The following is a 17,164-nucleotide window of genomic DNA, read 5'->3' as shown; positions in this document are numbered from 1 at the left end:
TCTGAGCTGAAAAATGAAGTCCCAATTGAAGGCATGCATGGTGCACCATTTTTACATTATTATCAACATATTGGTTCAATATATTACAGCAAAGACGCAAATTAGTGCGGTTAAAACAAGAAAAAGTTACAAATCAGGCATACGGGGTGTCTGAGGGGGATGTGCCCCTCAGAATCGGAAGAATTTTGAAAAATGAAGTCCCAATTGAAGGCATTTGGTGCATTATTTTTACATTATTATCAGGAATATATATGGATATATTATAGCAAAGAGACAAATTAGCTCGATAAAAACAAGAAAAAATTGCTAATCAGGTGCGTTATTTCATCACAAATATTATCAATTATCTTATTTTCCTATGTTATATCACTCCCTTCATCTCTGAACTAAGCTTTCTCGGTTATTGTTTTTTGCACACCAAATAATTTTTTTAAATCTTCAAATCTAGATGAGATAAAGAGGCAAATAATGACTCTGCTGTATTTATAGCATTAAATTAAGTCATAGGCCTACATAAACTGGGCGTCGGGGATTTTTCAAATCGTCCCGCTAATCTGAGCCTAAAATTAATAGGAAAATTAGCAAGCCTTGAGAAAAATAACAATTTTGTGCTAAAATGGCCATTTCAACCACATTTCCCATGTTCTCCTTTTTTGTGTCAAAATCTTAGGGGGTTCGATCGAACCCCTCGAACCCCCCTGGCTACGGGCCTGCAAGCAATGTTGGAACACATTGGGAAACTGCTGATGACATTAGCATTTCTCAACATTGCATGGGGAGAAGGGGTGACAGTTTTACGTAAGCGTTCCAAGACTTTTTTTCCAAGATTGTAGGCGCCCGGTGTAGGTGCTGGTCAATTTTCTGAACAGTATAATGCTATGCTATGCAGCCAGAGGCTATGCAGCGTAAATACTGAATTTGTAAAACCATGGTAAAACCTAGTCAAATTTCCACAAGATACATATTGACAAACATTGAAATGACAACCCAAACCTATTACAGACTTGGCTTCTTGATTTCAACTTGAATTTCACTGATTGTATCAATAAAAGAACCAACTTGGTGGATGGTAAAATCTAGCATTACCAATTTATACATACCACAGGCTGGGTTTTGTTTGGGCATACTTGACCTAAATAACCTGTGAAGCCAAAGGTCAAGATAAATGTAGACCCCTGGTTCAAGTTATGCCATGATGATATGCCCCATGCATGGAACAGGTGGAGCTATACCCAGGGTCACAAGTTTTGTGGTTGCTAAAAATACATGTTACATACATCATTTATGACACTGTTTTGGTTTTACAAACCATGGGTCATGACACAACAAACTATAGAACAGAATAACTTATTTTCTTGCTCGATAAATTGCTATTTCTAGAGCTAAAAAACAGTAAATGACATAAGAATAGCGGAGGAAGGAAAAATCAAGAAAATGATTCTAAAATTTTTTTAAATAGTGATGATATGAAGTACACAGAAAAACTTTGTTTTCAAACCTGAAGCTGCACAGCTGGAACCAAAATCTATGCTGGGACCAAAGATTGCAGATCATTCTTCTGCATGTCAACATATGATGGCTTTTGGGGTCATTGATGTTCATGAGATAACTTAATTTGAACTTATTTTGAACTTCTTTAGGTTTGATCGGGGGCACTCACATGTTAAGGTGAATGCGGGTATGTGCGGCGGTCAAGGGTCCCTTTTTCAGGCTCTCCGGCAGTTCCTTAAGCCCCACATTTGAATCTGCTCCAGTTCTTTGAGCCTCAAACTCTGACAATTGTAGCTCTTTAAGCTAAAATTTGGAAAAAATTTAGAAATTTTAAGCTCAACAGCCTATAATTTGCCCCAAATTTCAGTTCTTCAAGCCCCTATTTTGCCCGAAAATCAGTTCTTAGTTCCCAAAGTTCGGCGCTCTGCGCCGCACACCCCTACCAAAATTTCAGTTGAGTGCCCCCCCCCCCCCGGGGTTTGATCATCTTGATTTTTCAACTGATGGAAGGCATGTGTATAACATGCAATTTCTTTTGCATTCTGCATCCATTTATTTTTTATGAAAATTGAGTTGGGCGACGGACTTGCCAAGTAAGAGTTCGGTCAGTCAGGATTTATTTTTTTTCTGGAAAAAAGATCCTAAAAAATCACTGACATACTGTAAAAGTCAATATTTTCGCGAGAAGATATTTTTGCGATTTTGAAGATTTTGTCAATTGCGCGAGAATTAAATTTCACGGTTTTGATATTGATACAATAGAAACCTAATGCAAAAGGTTATTTTTGCGAGTTTTTATTTTTTTTCAGCGATTTTATGTCCACTCATGAAATTCGCGAAAATAAAAACCTCATGAAAATGTTTTACTTTTTACAGTATTTTGACAATTTTTTGTAAGAAAATTTCAGTCAAAAAAAATCGACTTTAGCCAAAAAAAGGCACTTTTAAATTTTATATATGGCCTATGGTAGCTAAACAAAACAAATCTGCAAAATTTTGGTCGTTCGGGCCCGTAGAATGGGTATTTTCCCCTTTTGTCAACCTTCCCAATGTACTCACAAGCCTATAAGCATTATCAAGGCACTGCTGCTTCATACAAGGGCATGATTTGAACAAACATTTTAATCAATAGAATCAATTGTGATTTCAATTTGTTTACTTGGAAATTAATAATACCTCATCTCATTTTGTCTTTGTGGCAAATAGTAGTTCCAACAAATATCAGTACTGTACATTCATAAAAAAGTCTATTGTGATTGTCTCTCATGAATTTTGTGCGATTGGTTTGGTAATTACTTAGGGATGCACCATTAGACTTCAAGGGCGGGGGTAAGAAGTTATAAAAAAAAACCTTCACCAACTACATGAGCAAAAAAAAACAACTTTCTTCACCAACACTAAAAAAAAAACTTCCCCCACCTAACTCACAGTGTATAAATGCATGAAATTTTTTTATGCATGAAAATTATGACACAATCATGCTACAAACCGGCCCAATGATGGAAATTTTCATCATTCACAAATGATGACACAATTGTAGTATGCCAACTTCATTGAGCAGACACTTAATATTATAATATGATTATGACACAATCGTAATCGATGGGAAAAAACACACTCGTGTGGATCAGGTCTCAATCTGAATGTCTTATTTTCCTCTGTGATGTTACCACTGTTGGGCCCTAATTCTGTAAAATGATCTAACTGGGGAAGCAGTCAAACTGCAGAATAACATAATTTGACAGTCCTATACGGACGATGCGCGATGTGAACTTGTATAGAATTGTGCAGAGATTCCCAGAATTTAAGTTTCGCTAAATTTGGCCATTCAAGGCAAAGTTGACCAAAGGTTTTTGTATAGACTAGAGCCACGGCTACTACCCTATCCATAAGCCAGCTGGCTCCGTGTCGGTGCTGTACGCCTTTGCTCGCACTTGCTATTCATGCATTGCGGTACCATAATTCAGCCTGATGGCTGCGAATGCCGGGTGCGAATGTAATTCTAATGTACCCTGAATAAAGATAGTCACTTGTGCTGAGCATCAAATTGGTCATTTATCGCTCACTGTTCAAAATGTGACATCTACCCCAATTACAGTCCCCGAAACTGTCTACTTTTTAGCCGACCTCAATTCCGAAACATTTAGTGATAGTTAAAAATGCGATCCCCAACCCTTTGGTTACCTTTGGACGAATTTATCGAGATCGCCGCGGAGTCTCCGTGTCTGAAATTCCCCGGTACAAACATCGAAAATGTCGCAATTTTCAGTTCCGGTGATGATACTATATCCGCATCGCTGTTTTCATACATGAATATATGCATATCTCTGACCCCTGTAAGGTCAAAAACGTGGCGTTGATTTCAACCAATCCGATCCACCGTTTAATAAGCAGCTTGATACTGACGTCATATCTGAGGTGACCAGGAGGCAGGAGCTACCATTTTGGTAAACTGAACTCGACTTCGTGCGTTCTTTTGGTTCACATAAATCGAACAAAATTTTCAATAACGGGTAATAGTATGATTTCAATTTTTATTAATGAAGTTACTTGTAGTTTTGAGGAATGACAAAGTTGTTTTTGGAAACTTAGATGTTTGTTTCAACTGATGATGTAGGATCGCAAGGTGAGTGAATTCGTGAAGAGATTTGCTTGTTTGAGTGATAGTAGGATACGGGATGTAGGCTAGTCCTCTGTGTTTGACCGGCTCCGACGTCCCAATTCACGACGTCTCAATTCGTACCTGCTTACCAGACAGCAATACTGCGTATTGCTGTATGGAACCAGATATAATTCTAATGTACCGAATGAATGAATGAGTGAATCTGGAGCCTGCATAACGTGGTGCATGCATCATGACACTGACATCACAAGTAAATGTAAATTTTAATTATAGGTAATAAGGTAAATAAATGCATATCACTTGTTGAAAGAGAAATTGGACTCAATAATTAAATCACACATGCTGAGATGTTGATACGCCCAATGCACTAGCCCTGCAGCCTGCAGGGTTGAGTGCATTGGATGCATCGATCACATTCAGTGCAAGTGCATTGATATTGAGTCTGTGTAAGTGCATTATTGGGTCTAATTTGATAGCATTTATTCATCCGTTTCATACTATACGACAAAGAATTTATGTAATATCTGCTATTATTTTCAATCAGAAACGCACAACACGTTATGGCGTTATACGCGCAACTGCACGCGAGTGCAATTATACAATTTATTACGCACTCCATATATTTTTCTAACAGACTTTTCTGATTAGCTATGTAACAGCGTGATCGATTGTGCACGCACAGGAAATGCAGCACTACCCAAAGCGTGTGTGGTAGGCGTTATACGCTTGACGCAATTGTCATTGCTTGCCGATTGAGCTCTCAAGATCGAGAAACTATATAGTAGTTAGTACTACAAAGGCTTTTCAAAAACACCAAAAACATGAAAAAGGGATGGACCGGGGGGATGGAGATTGGAGAACAGTAATTTTGTTCGAACCGGCTGATAGCACTGGAGTGAAAACAACATTTGCTTAACACTGAGTGTATCACAAGCTATCACACTATTGTGCCAGGTTTGACTCTCTGTAAATAAAAATATGCGATAAGTTGTTTTCACTCCAATGCATGAATGGATGTGACGTGGCCCCGACCGAGAGAATAAAAAAATAGGTAGGCCTATGACTTGATGTGCTGCTAGACCTGCCTGCATGTCTTAGGTCCTATCCTTCAACATACTGACACAATGTCATAATGTAGGTAACCTAGGCAAACCTTAGTTAACACATTTACTAGTCAGCGAATTCGCCGAGACCGGGGCCCCAACACAATGCATATTTACATAGAAATTTGAATTTTTTTCGAGAATAGGTGGGTGAAGGAAACCTACATAAATATGTTTTCTATACTTCGCTTGACCCAAATATATGATTTTTATGGTGATAATCAAGTCGCACATGGAATTTTAGAGGATTTTGATAGCAGTTCCATTAAAAAAAGCTGCCATCGCCATGAGACTAAGATCTAGAAACACCCCGAAATGCCGTTTTGGGGAATTTTGCTAGCTGAATCTTTTTGATGAAAGTCAATCTTTGACAAGATGTAACTTTGCTACGGAAAGTGCTATGAAAAAAGGTTTTCAGTTTTGGCTTAGTTTACTCAAGGGCTTTAATTTGATATATAAAATGATGCAGTTTGATGGCAAATTTGAATTCAGCTAGGATACCTACATAATGTTAAATAAAGATTACGTAGGCTAAAATAATAGTTTCTCGATCATGAGAGCTCAATAGGCACGCAATGTCAATTGCGTCTGCGTACAGCGCCTACCACACACGCTTTGGGTAGCGCTGCATTTCCTGTGCGTGCACAATCGATCGCGCTATCGTGTCAGACATTCCACTAAACTTGCGACATTATGTAGGTATGCCAGGCAAACACATTTGCTAGTCAGCCAAATTGACAATGTCAATGCATTTTTACATAGAAATTTAAAACAACTGGCCGAAGAAAGAAACCTACATAAATATGTTTTCTATACTTCACTTGACCCAAATATATGATTTTTTATGGTGATAAGTCACTCGCACATGGAATTTTAGAGGATTTTGATAGCAGTTCCATTAAAAAAGCTGCTACCATCATGAGATTAAGATCTAGAAACACCCCGAAATGCTGTTTTGGGGAATTTTGCTAGCTGAATCTTTTTGACATTGTTTGATGAAAGTCAATCTTTGACAAGATGTAACTTTGCTACGGAAAGTGCTATGAAAAAAAGGTTTTCAGTTTTGGCTTTGTTTACTAAAGAAGGGCTTTAATTTGATATATAAAATGATGCAGTTTGATGGCAAATTTGAATTCACCTAGCATACCTACATTACGCAGTGCACGAGACGTCGCAGTACATACTCTCATGATCGAGAAATTATTATTTTAGCTATAACTGAGTTACAGTTACTGGAACTAGATGTGCTGCTGCTGTGCTGTGGTAAACGGTCTGTTTCAGAACAATTATCACAACTCACACCTGACAAGAGACCATGTTTTCTGACAGACTACTGTGAGTGAGCATGCATACATGTACTGCAGTACTGTGTACTTGGTATCATATTTTAAAATGCAAATTAACAATGCCAGTTTCTGAGCTGTGCAAGCAACTGCATTTTTGGCCATTGCAAGCTCAGTCAGTGTGCTGTGGAAATATATCCAGGCTGGACACATCACACTACCGTGTGATGTGTCCAGTTCGTCGCCGAACTCGCATATAACATGGAGAGCTTAGCATAACGGCCTGCCTATTTACGCTTCCTGAAAACACTCTTGCACATAACATACAAAACCACAAATTCACTAACTTCAACTTGCACTACCGACACCATGAAAAATATTTTAATTATTACCGATCCTTCAGAATACTTGCAAATATTGGCAGTTTCATAAAATCCTGCTGCTGAAAATCGTAAATTCCACAATCTTCTGTCAGATCCAGGTCAGTAATCACAGGTGGGCGAATCTACCAGCGTGACAAGACCAGAGATAATAAAAAGGATGAGAGGCCACGCCGTACAAATAGCTAGCCTGATTGGCAAGCGTCGTCGCTGGCCAGATCTTCTACGGTCGTGTATGATGAGTAGAGACCATAGAGCCCTATATAGGGCTCGGTGGAAGAAACGGTTCCTAATTTTGAAGCCATGGATAATATATTCATTTATACGAGAACCATATTTTTGTACCAATCACAGAACAGAATTTCACTTAACTCACAGCTGTCAATCATTCTTGTGAAACGTAAGCTCCGCCTAGTATCAAGGTCTTCTTCTGCGCATTGGTTGTGCGCATTAACTAGCCTCCACCACAAATCCTGTGCACACGATCAGGTTGGATGGGCGGTTTACGCCTGGTTTACACAACAGGAACTGCGATGCATCCTAAACTGGATCGTTTCCGTGTATTCGCATTGCATGGTGGGTAATCGCCTGCCAATCTCCACGTTCACAACAGTTTAAAATCAACACAGGTAAATCCATATAAAATTAACATGGACACAAAATTGACATAGCTTATGTAATTCAAATAATAAAATAATAAAATGTAATATTATCATGATAGATGCACGCTTTATTAAAACTTGAAAAGATTATTAAGTCCAATAATTTGTTTGTGTTAGCTTGCACGAGTCACAAAATGGCGACCCATCACGCATTTTCTGCATGTGCCGACATTAGTAACTCATAGTGACTGTCCTCAAACTAGCACCAGTGTGTCTCAGGCCTGATAACGACCCCAGGTAATTTAATGCAGAAAGTTTTCTTGCGAACAGCTGCAGGTGACAATTAAACAATGAACACGGCTTGTTTATGTACATGCGTGGGGAGGCTTGTACGTCAGCTGACGTGTTTTGGACATGTTCCGGCGTAAAAAAGTGTCGTTTTTCTTCATGAAAAATACCAGCGATGACCAGTTTTTTGTGGGCTATTTGATTTACAGGTATGTCGGTTCGTCATAGGGTAGAAATGATAGCTGTACAATTTGTATAACATACAGTTTAACATAGGCCTAAACATTTATGGGCACAAATCGACCTTCCGTATTATGCACAAGTATGTGGAAGTGGCAGGCATACTGTGGAAAGTCCAATGCAAAGCAAAGCAAAGGCTAGCATATTAAATGTTGGCAACATCATGGATTCAGTATGACCATTGCACAAAATACGATAGTGAACAGCAATCTACATTGATTATTCGTCCCTAATTGGTACAATACCTTTCAAGTTCACGAACTTAAGTCGATTCATTCGAAATTCTCCATCAAATCTACTTATCTACCCACGATCAATCGAAACAGCTGATCAGGATTTTGACAGTAACTTTTACAACAAACTAGAAACAATTTGGATCAAATTTTACATTATTCTTTTTGTTTGCTGAGTATGAAATTTATGATTAACATTGACAGAGTTCCTGAAATTAATAGAAACTCATAAACAAATGAAATAAAGTTAGGTTTTAGTGCTCAGTATCTGTGTAAATGGGTAATTTTTTTTTCAAAAAATATTTTTATAAAATAGGAACAGGCCTGCAGCAAACGGTCTTGTTTAATAGCGCCCTCATTTTTAGCAGACAGCTTCTTCGCAAGGAATGATGGGAATGGGAATGCCGCATGCCAATGATTGAAAGTAAACATCTAAAATACAGCATAATATTTCTGAAAGTTTGCATCTGCTTTCTGGTAAGTAAGTTAGTTATTAGTTAGTAATTGTTACTTGGACACAAACCATACATGATACATATATGCTTGGTTTCCGAAATTAGGAGATGTGTGCATTTTTTAATATTATTTTCTTGATGTTTCAACCAGTAACTTTTTGGTAAGCTTACCCCGAAGCTTACCAAAAAGTTACAGGTTGAAACCTAAAGAAAATAACATTGAAAAACCTTGGTCGGCTGAAGTCACATGGGGGAAAGCCTTGTAAAAACAGTGTGAGCATGTGTAGTTTCTAGCCCGAGTTTCTATAGGTACCGTACTTGTTTGTCTGGATAATTATACCGTGTTGCGCCTTGGGCAAGGCGCTTTGCCTCGCTTGCCTCACCCCACCCAGGTGCAATGGGAAGCTGTTAGGGGTAGTCACAGTCGTTGTACTGATGGACCCTCGCCACTTGTATGCTGCAAACGTGGTTCCGACATATTCTAATGACGGCGGAATAAATGTAAAGCGCTTAGAGGCTTTTTACGGCATAAAGCGCTATATAAATGTCTACATTTATTTATTTTTTTATTTCTAAGTCTAAGACTAGAAGTGTATGAAATAATATAAAATATTTGTATAATATATTTGTTTGTTACATGAATTTACTTAAATAAGTTGCAGTGGCCTGCCAATGGCATTGGAGTAACCAAATTTTCATTTGATTTGAGGTGAATCAGCCAAAATTGCAGTACCATGGTGTCCCAGGCCATGAAAAATCTAAAACTCTCCATCATGTACCGGTACTAAAAACCTGTTCCATTTTTGGGTTGAGATGGGAGGGGTGCAGAGGGAAAGAAGGGGGAGGGTCACAAGGAGAAAGGTTCCTGACTGGGGGATGCTCAAGTCACATAAAACTTCAGATGATTTTACCCATGATAACATTTGCCCCGTACACTTATTTGAAACTCAACCATTTCAAAACAACATGGCCAAGTGGAGAATATTTGTTGTGAAGATCAATTTGCTGTCCCGTTTGCTGTGCTACTACATTGTAACTATTGAGAGGTTTTGCAGTAACCATGTATTAACTCTGGAGATGAATTTTAATTCCAGCCCCTCTCAATTTGTAGAAGAAATCTCCAATCCCCACATGTCAATATTAAAGCCATATTATAACATTTCTTTAAAAATAGATTAGTACGGTATTTATTTTCCATAAAATGTTAGCTTTTACTGTCAGATATGTCCCCTTTTAATTTTGAGCCGAACAAGTGAGGTAAAGCAAAGAAAATTGGAATTTACTAATAGCGCCAATGCATATTACTCCGGCGGTTGTAAATACGATCCTCTGGCATGTGTGTGTGTCCCGCATGCGCCGTGTATGTAGTACTGTGTTATGAACAATGCATACTGCGTTTGACTAATATTTCTATCGTAATAATAAAACGCCGGTTCCATCGGTTTATTCAAAATCACGGATTTTGACAAAACTACAGCACCTAAAGTCTTGCTTTTTGCAGAGAATCTTTGTTTACTAAAGTACCGGTACATTACAATTGTGTAAAAACCTGAATTAAAATTTTTTTGAGGGCGTTCTTCTCAGCAAATGTTATAATATGGCTTTAAATCTTACATTGGTCCAAAATAATACAGTATGCATGTTTGTACCGCTTTTCAATACCCTTTTAGTTTTGTAAATTACAAAGTGCATGTCGCGTATCCACTGTGTGAATGATTGTCTCTGATTGGCTGAGCACTAACGTACACATGAAGCAATTTGCTGTTGTCAAGTCACTGAATTATGCCTCATAGTATAATAAGGTTTTCAGTTTCCTAAAATTAAGTGTCTATTAAAATCCCTTGCTTAGTATTAGGCGAAGGTGCCGTATTTAGCGTTAGCTTTGGATATTTAATTATTTTCTTTATTTACCACCGACTTACGGTGAAAAATAAAGAAAATGGTTAGATATCCAAAGCTAACGCTAAATACTGCACCTTCGCCTAATGTTGACCAAGCAAAATTGCTGTTCCCTCTTTATCGCTTACCAGAAATTCATATATTTGTGGAGCATGTGTGGCCGAGTGGATAAGGCGCACGACTCATAATCCATAGGTTGCGAGTTCGAGCCCCGCTCGTGCCAATGTAACATGTCCTTGGGCACGGCACTTTATCCTCATTGCCTACTGGGGGATGGGTGGGGTTGGATTGGATGGTTGTATAGTTGTTTGTTTCAATGTTGCAATATTGGCGCTGATTAAGCTGCTGCCTGCAAATTGCATTGTGCCTGTTTAGGTGTGTTTAATGTACTATTCTAGCAATTTGACCTGTGGGTGGGTCACCATTAGAGTTTGAAATAAAACCTTCCTTTTTTTAGATACACTTGATCATCAGCAAAAGAAAGTAATATACTCCAATTAAAAATAAATAAATGAAATAATGGACTGGAAAGATTATGTGCCTGGTGACTGGTGTATAGATTAGGCATGCTTCAGTGTCAAATTTGTCAAACAGTTCTGGGTTTATCTGCTCATGCAATAAAAGTTGTCCCTTAAAAATGTCTAATTCCAAGTTTAGAGAATCATCGTTTAAAATTCTCCACACTAGGTCTCCAACTTGATATTACAAGTCAACATACCCTAATTCTTCACACAACATCCCTTTAACATTCTAGGTATTATTTTTTATTAGCACATATTTAGCCTCTTGCCATTTTGATGTTTATGCACGGTTAAGTTGTTTGCAAATGTCACAACTGTTATGTTCATCTGTTACTCTGTAAATAGCTGACATTATTGCGAGTTGATGAGGTTGATGTGTTCCACTCAGCTAGCTAGCTAGCTAGCTAGCTCTAGTTGTCTTCATGTGTAATTCTTTTTCCTGTCATGGATCTAGTCAGCTAGCCTAGTTTGTGGCCACACATGGAAGAAATAATGTTACTGGTTTATAGAAATTGGGGTGCTATATACCTCTGCATATCTTAGCTAAATATCATTATTATTGTTCAGCATGTTGAATATGTCGTGCAACATATCGGTTATTCCTTCATGTAATTTTACACGAAATTAGGGTTAGGGTTAGGGTTAAGGTTAGGGTTAGTTTAGGGTTAGGATTAGGGTTAGGATTAGGGTTATATCTCTCCAATTGGCTTAGGAAGATTTCCTAAGTCTATGTCTCACTAATTAATACCAAGTAGGAAATGGATACTTTATTTGGGTGAACAAATTCATCAGGTTCGGTGAAGTAAATTCAGTAAACATGGTAAACAAGGTTTGTTGTATCTGATCCTGCCTAATGCACTTACTTGTGTACGTTTCAGCAAATACTGTTACCTTTGACAACACTTGATGATGAGTGATTGCTACTGGCAACCCGATGCTAAATATATCTCCAGTGTAGATCTTGGTATTACCAGGATATTGTCTCATATCCCTGGTATTACCATTTTACTTCATTTCTATTTTCATATGACTGGACCCAAATTTGATATTTTCCCCACCTCAATGTAAAAGTAAGTTATAGTACTCCATAGTACTCAATTCAAATTTTTAATTGTATAATTATAAGCTTATAAATCAAAAGAGGCTGACTCTGGTTGTATTAATCCTTTCACTATAATTCTTCTTTCATCATTTGACTCATTTCAAATTAGCCAGCATCATGCAAGGCATGCTCATCCACAATTTGCACAATTATTATATTTCATTGGGGCATCCTAACCAATCTCAAGCTTATCTCCTGTGCAAGATGATTAAAGAAATAGGAACAAAGCCATAGCCAGTTGGATCTGAGGATGTCACATATCCCCCATGCCAATTTTAATAAAATGGTCCATTTTTTCAGTAAAAAACGTCATAACATACACAAAGCAACGGAAAGTACACATTCACCACAGTTTTTAAACAAATGATAATTCTCCATTCTACTGTGCAAGGTGTGAAAATGTGTGTCACTCTATTATGTGATATCTAGAGTAGTGTTGGCTTTGTGTTTTCACTTGATTAACTCATTATTATTTGATATGTTTTTGGTGCAATTTTTACAGCTATATTTGTCACCATTGTTTTGTCAGAATGGTTCAAAACAACGTGACAGGTGCGAGGGCAGTGTTTATGTTTCCAGCTGATTTCAACACACATCTGGACAGCCTTTAGGCTTTTCATGATGATGTGGATAGGGACCTAAGATGTGTTTTTTCTATGTTTGTTTGTTTGTTTGTTTTTGCATAACTGGTCACTCCATGTGTTGATTTCAAATTGGTAGAAGTTGTCATGATCAGTCCATTTTCAACAGCCCCTTTGTTAATTTAAAATTAATTGAAGTAAAATCATGAAAATTAATCAATTTTGAATGAGGTACCAAGTGAGGCATGTGCTAATTAGTTTGTCAAGTTGCAAATCTATGGATGCAACAAATGCATCCAACCATTAACTACTGAAATGCCCACCATACTTTAATTGTCTCCATTTGTTTCTTTTAAATTGGTGACACCAAAAACCATAATAAAGGCACACTTCAGAACTGGAAGCAGGCACTTTTCTTTAAGAAGATGATCCACTAATTTGCTTTCTTATGCTACTTTGCACATTGCTAAATCACCATAAATGTGTGATATCTTTATGATGATTTAATGTCAATGTCAGTGTCATATTAATAGACAATTGTAGACAAGATTAGCATGGTCCCATCTGGTGTGTTTGTGCAGTAATTAATTAGTTCAAGTTAAGTAACAATTTAATTAATTCTCTATAGATGCTTGAGATACCAGACCCCAACTGGGAAGGATAAAACTTTTTTTCTTCCTACAAATTTAAATGGTAAAGTAAAAATTCAATTTGAAATGAAGTGAAATGTAAAATAAATGAAATAGAATCATTAAAGCTGAAATGACACATTGGCCAGTGTTGGCCACACATTTTAACAAATTACTTTCGGGCTGACTGAATGACTGTACAGGGTATACATTTACCATTTCTACTGCATAATCAGAAAAATGGTTTTAAAAATTTGTATGGGGTTCGGGGGTGATTTACATTCCAGTAATTTGTCAGGCCAAACCTCAATTCTCTAGATGCTCTACCAAAGAAATAAAAATGTGCCCATTGCTGAATATTTACTTTTTAGTATGGCAGTAAAATGATGCAGTTTTGACAGTTTATGACAAACTTGTATATAAATATTTAAAACACATCCACCTCACACCCATCAAAATTATGACAGATATTTAATAGGTGAAAAAGTAGGTCTACTTTGTGATTTCATGTTATACCGGTAGTGTGTGGGTGGGCACCTGAGAGGGGGAGGATATTTCATCTTCTATAGTTTTAAGTGTGTATTGATATTAAACATTATGCTTCACCCACATCCAATAGCTTCCAATCTAGTCATTTAAACAACTGCTGATTTTGCACTTTACCAATTGCACCCTAGATTGGAAAACAGCCAATAGTTAATACTTGTGCAAAAAGTACACTTTCCTCTGATAGCTAGAACTCAAACTGACTCATTTATATGTTTGGTTCATTGCATTTGTTGAGGCACTGGCATGGCAGGTTTGCCAAGAAAAAAAATCAGCCCAAATCACAAATCAAATAATGGAAATGTTGCCCAATTTTTCAGTCGTGTTGAAAATCTTCATAAGATGAGGCTCCCTCATTCAATCAGTGATGTAAGAAAAGGCAGCATTTCCCTCCCTCTTACAGCGTGTTTATACTGAGCACCTCGCATTACCGCGAATTCACCTTCACCCGCATTTCAATCCTCTCGCATTCACTGGGTCGTTTCTACTACCCTGTTAATGCAGGGTAACAATTCACTACCCACATATTTTAGTGGGGAAGGCGGAAGTCCAGCAAATAGTTTTTGTGACCTTTCAAGGTCAAATTTTGAATGCTCACACTGTATTGTGATAGGCTAACTTCCGGTGTCACCCGCAAAATCGTCACCCGTACTGTTTCTACTGCGAACGTTACCACGTATTAACCACTATTAACCACCTCAATAGGTGGTTGACGGATTCACTCGCATTACCGCGCATTAACCTTCACCCGATCTGTTTCTGCTGGGGCCGTTACCGCGTATTCCTCGCATCACCCCGAATTCACTCGAATTAACCCGCAACCGTCTGCTCAGTAGAAACACGCTATTAGTCCTCTCTCCATTGCTGCATACACTCTCTCCATTTGCCATGCTCATTGGTCTATTTTCCCTACCTATCTTCCTCTTCCTCTTCCCCTCCCTTTCCCTCCACTTTCTCTCCTCAAGCTCCCCCCTCTTCATATTTAAAGTAGTCGTTTTCTAGAATAGGGCCTACACATTATGAAAGCTGACATAATCTAAGCCTGAATCTAGGCTGAAATTTATAATATACTGTACGTGCAGTCTTATTCTAATCACTTTTATATGGATCTCTCTGTTATAGATGCGGATTTAATATAGTGATCTTCATAGGAAGACATGTTTTTAATGCTATATGACACTTAAATTTCATGCTCTGAAGCACTTTAGAAGGACATAATCTGTACAAAAAATACTCAAATACCATCTGTCATTGTTATTACCATGACTACCCCATAAATTCAGTCATCTTTTTTTGTCCCAAATATAAACTGGCCTAAAAAAGAAACTTATAATTTTTCACAAGGTCATATCTTAAAATCCTGTCCATAAAAATTAACAAAAATTGCACACAGGATTACTTCAATAGTCAATACTCTACTCTAAATACTGGTCAGTATTAACCAAACAGTTGTCCAACTGACACAATAGCAAAATGCACTGACATGGAACACCTTCCTGGACCACATTCACAGCCCAAAAGACTTCTTTTGCTGGGTTCAAAGCAAAAGCAAAGCCTAGCCTTCTAACCGATAGTGGAAGCTATCATCCTGATCAATGATTGACCACCCTGTAGATAAGATACATCACATATGGTGTCTGTAACATCCATCTTCATCTCATTGTTATTACTTGTGATTGTCACTTAGCCAATATAATATCACTGAATATAAGCTAGCTATCAGAGTCACAGACAGGTCATGGCTAATGGCCAATATTAGATTAGTCCATATGGATTACACAAAGTAATATTACTGTGACATTGTCAGTAGTATTTCTTAATGTTTCAAATATCCATCATGATTCAGACATTGTCAGATGGATTAATAAGATCTTTACATTTTATAAGATTAGCTACTTTGCAGGTTCTCTTTGATCAAGATATCTTAACCATTGTTAACAAACAGAAAGTGGTATTCTTTCATTGAGCTGCTGTTGTTGGTATTTGTTGCAGTAATCAAGCTTCAGTGATTTTAAAGTAGCAAACATGTTAACAGTAACCTTTTTCAGAGTCTTGGTTTGCAATGATGTAGCTTGTGACACTGTCACAGTGTCTTCATTCAGTGTAGCTTTTACAATCCTCTGGTCACATGACCACCCCATGGATTGTCAAGTGTCAGCAGATCATGGCGGGCAGATCGTATCCGACGTCCTTGTTGAGTGTAGGTTTTGAAAATTTCCTTGGTGGTAACAATATTTCCCATCCGGTTAGTTGTGCATGTGCCACACAAAAAATTACTAGCGTTCCAAGTACTTGTCAATGTAAAATTATGAAACATGAACTTCATCCATGGCGTTGTCTTTTTTTTAAAGACATTTCTTGTTGTGTCTTAATCTCCAAGGCTTCCCTGATCTTCTGTTCCAGAAATGATCTTCCCTGCAGATGACTTCCATATTGTCAAGACTGATGTCATGTCCATGATCAGATGTATGAGCGTGTTTCTACAGAGCCAAATACCGTTTTGGAAGCGGTATGGAACCGTTAATCACTCCTGTGGAAACAGCCTCCAACGCCTTTTTAACGCCTTTTCGCCAACGGAAACCTCGTTGGAGTAGGTTTTACCCGTTGACGAAGCGGGTAGATTTTCTGTGGAAACAGACCTAAGCGGTAACTTGCCGATTATTGAGCAAAATCAAAGAGCGTGTTTCTACAGAGCCAAATACCGTTTTGGAAACGGTATGGAACCGTTAATCACTCCTGTGGAAACAGCCTCCAACGCCTTTTTGCAACGACTTTTCCACGCCAACGGAAACCTCGTTGGAGTAGGTTTTTGCCGTTGACGAAGCGGGTAGATTTTCTGTGGAAACAGACCTTAGCGGTAACTTGCCGATAATTGAGCAAAATCAAACAAAATGGCTGTTAATCAACATGTTAATTGGACAGACGACATGACAAAAATGTTATTAACAGCCTGGGCAACATAACAAGTCCAAACTATTATGTAAAGCCACAACTTCTCCGTGATACGGAAAAACAGAAAAACTCACAGAATTCGGGGTTTGGTCACGGAAATTTGTAAATGCTACAAAATAGTGAAAAACTGTGTAAAATGTAAAACTTTTCTGTTGATTTGCAAAATATAACAAAAAAAAGTGATTATTTAGCAATAATCAACCATTAAACAATCCATTCTAACATTTACATTAATT

At 37.8% G+C, this 17,164-nt stretch overlaps 1 long non-coding RNA gene across 1 annotated transcript in view; it reads right to left on the bottom strand.

The window, feature by feature from the left end:
• Window positions 1-8,309, bottom strand: part of LOC140160577 (uncharacterized) — a 41,018-nt gene extending 32,709 nt beyond the window's left edge. The window contains exon 1 of the long non-coding RNA XR_011859995.1: window positions 8,256-8,309. This is a non-coding gene — a long non-coding RNA (uncharacterized lncRNA). The remainder of the gene's footprint in view (window positions 1-8,255) is intronic.
• Between the last annotated feature and the right edge of the window lie 8,855 nt (window positions 8,310-17,164).

The sequence above is a fragment of the Amphiura filiformis genome, chromosome 9 (assembly GCF_039555335.1).
Source record: "Amphiura filiformis chromosome 9, Afil_fr2py, whole genome shotgun sequence".
NCBI classification, from domain to species: domain Eukaryota; kingdom Metazoa; phylum Echinodermata; class Ophiuroidea; order Amphilepidida; family Amphiuridae; genus Amphiura; species Amphiura filiformis.
Note: the sequence above shows the minus strand (reverse complement) of the source record. Positions and strands in the feature narration are given on the sequence as shown.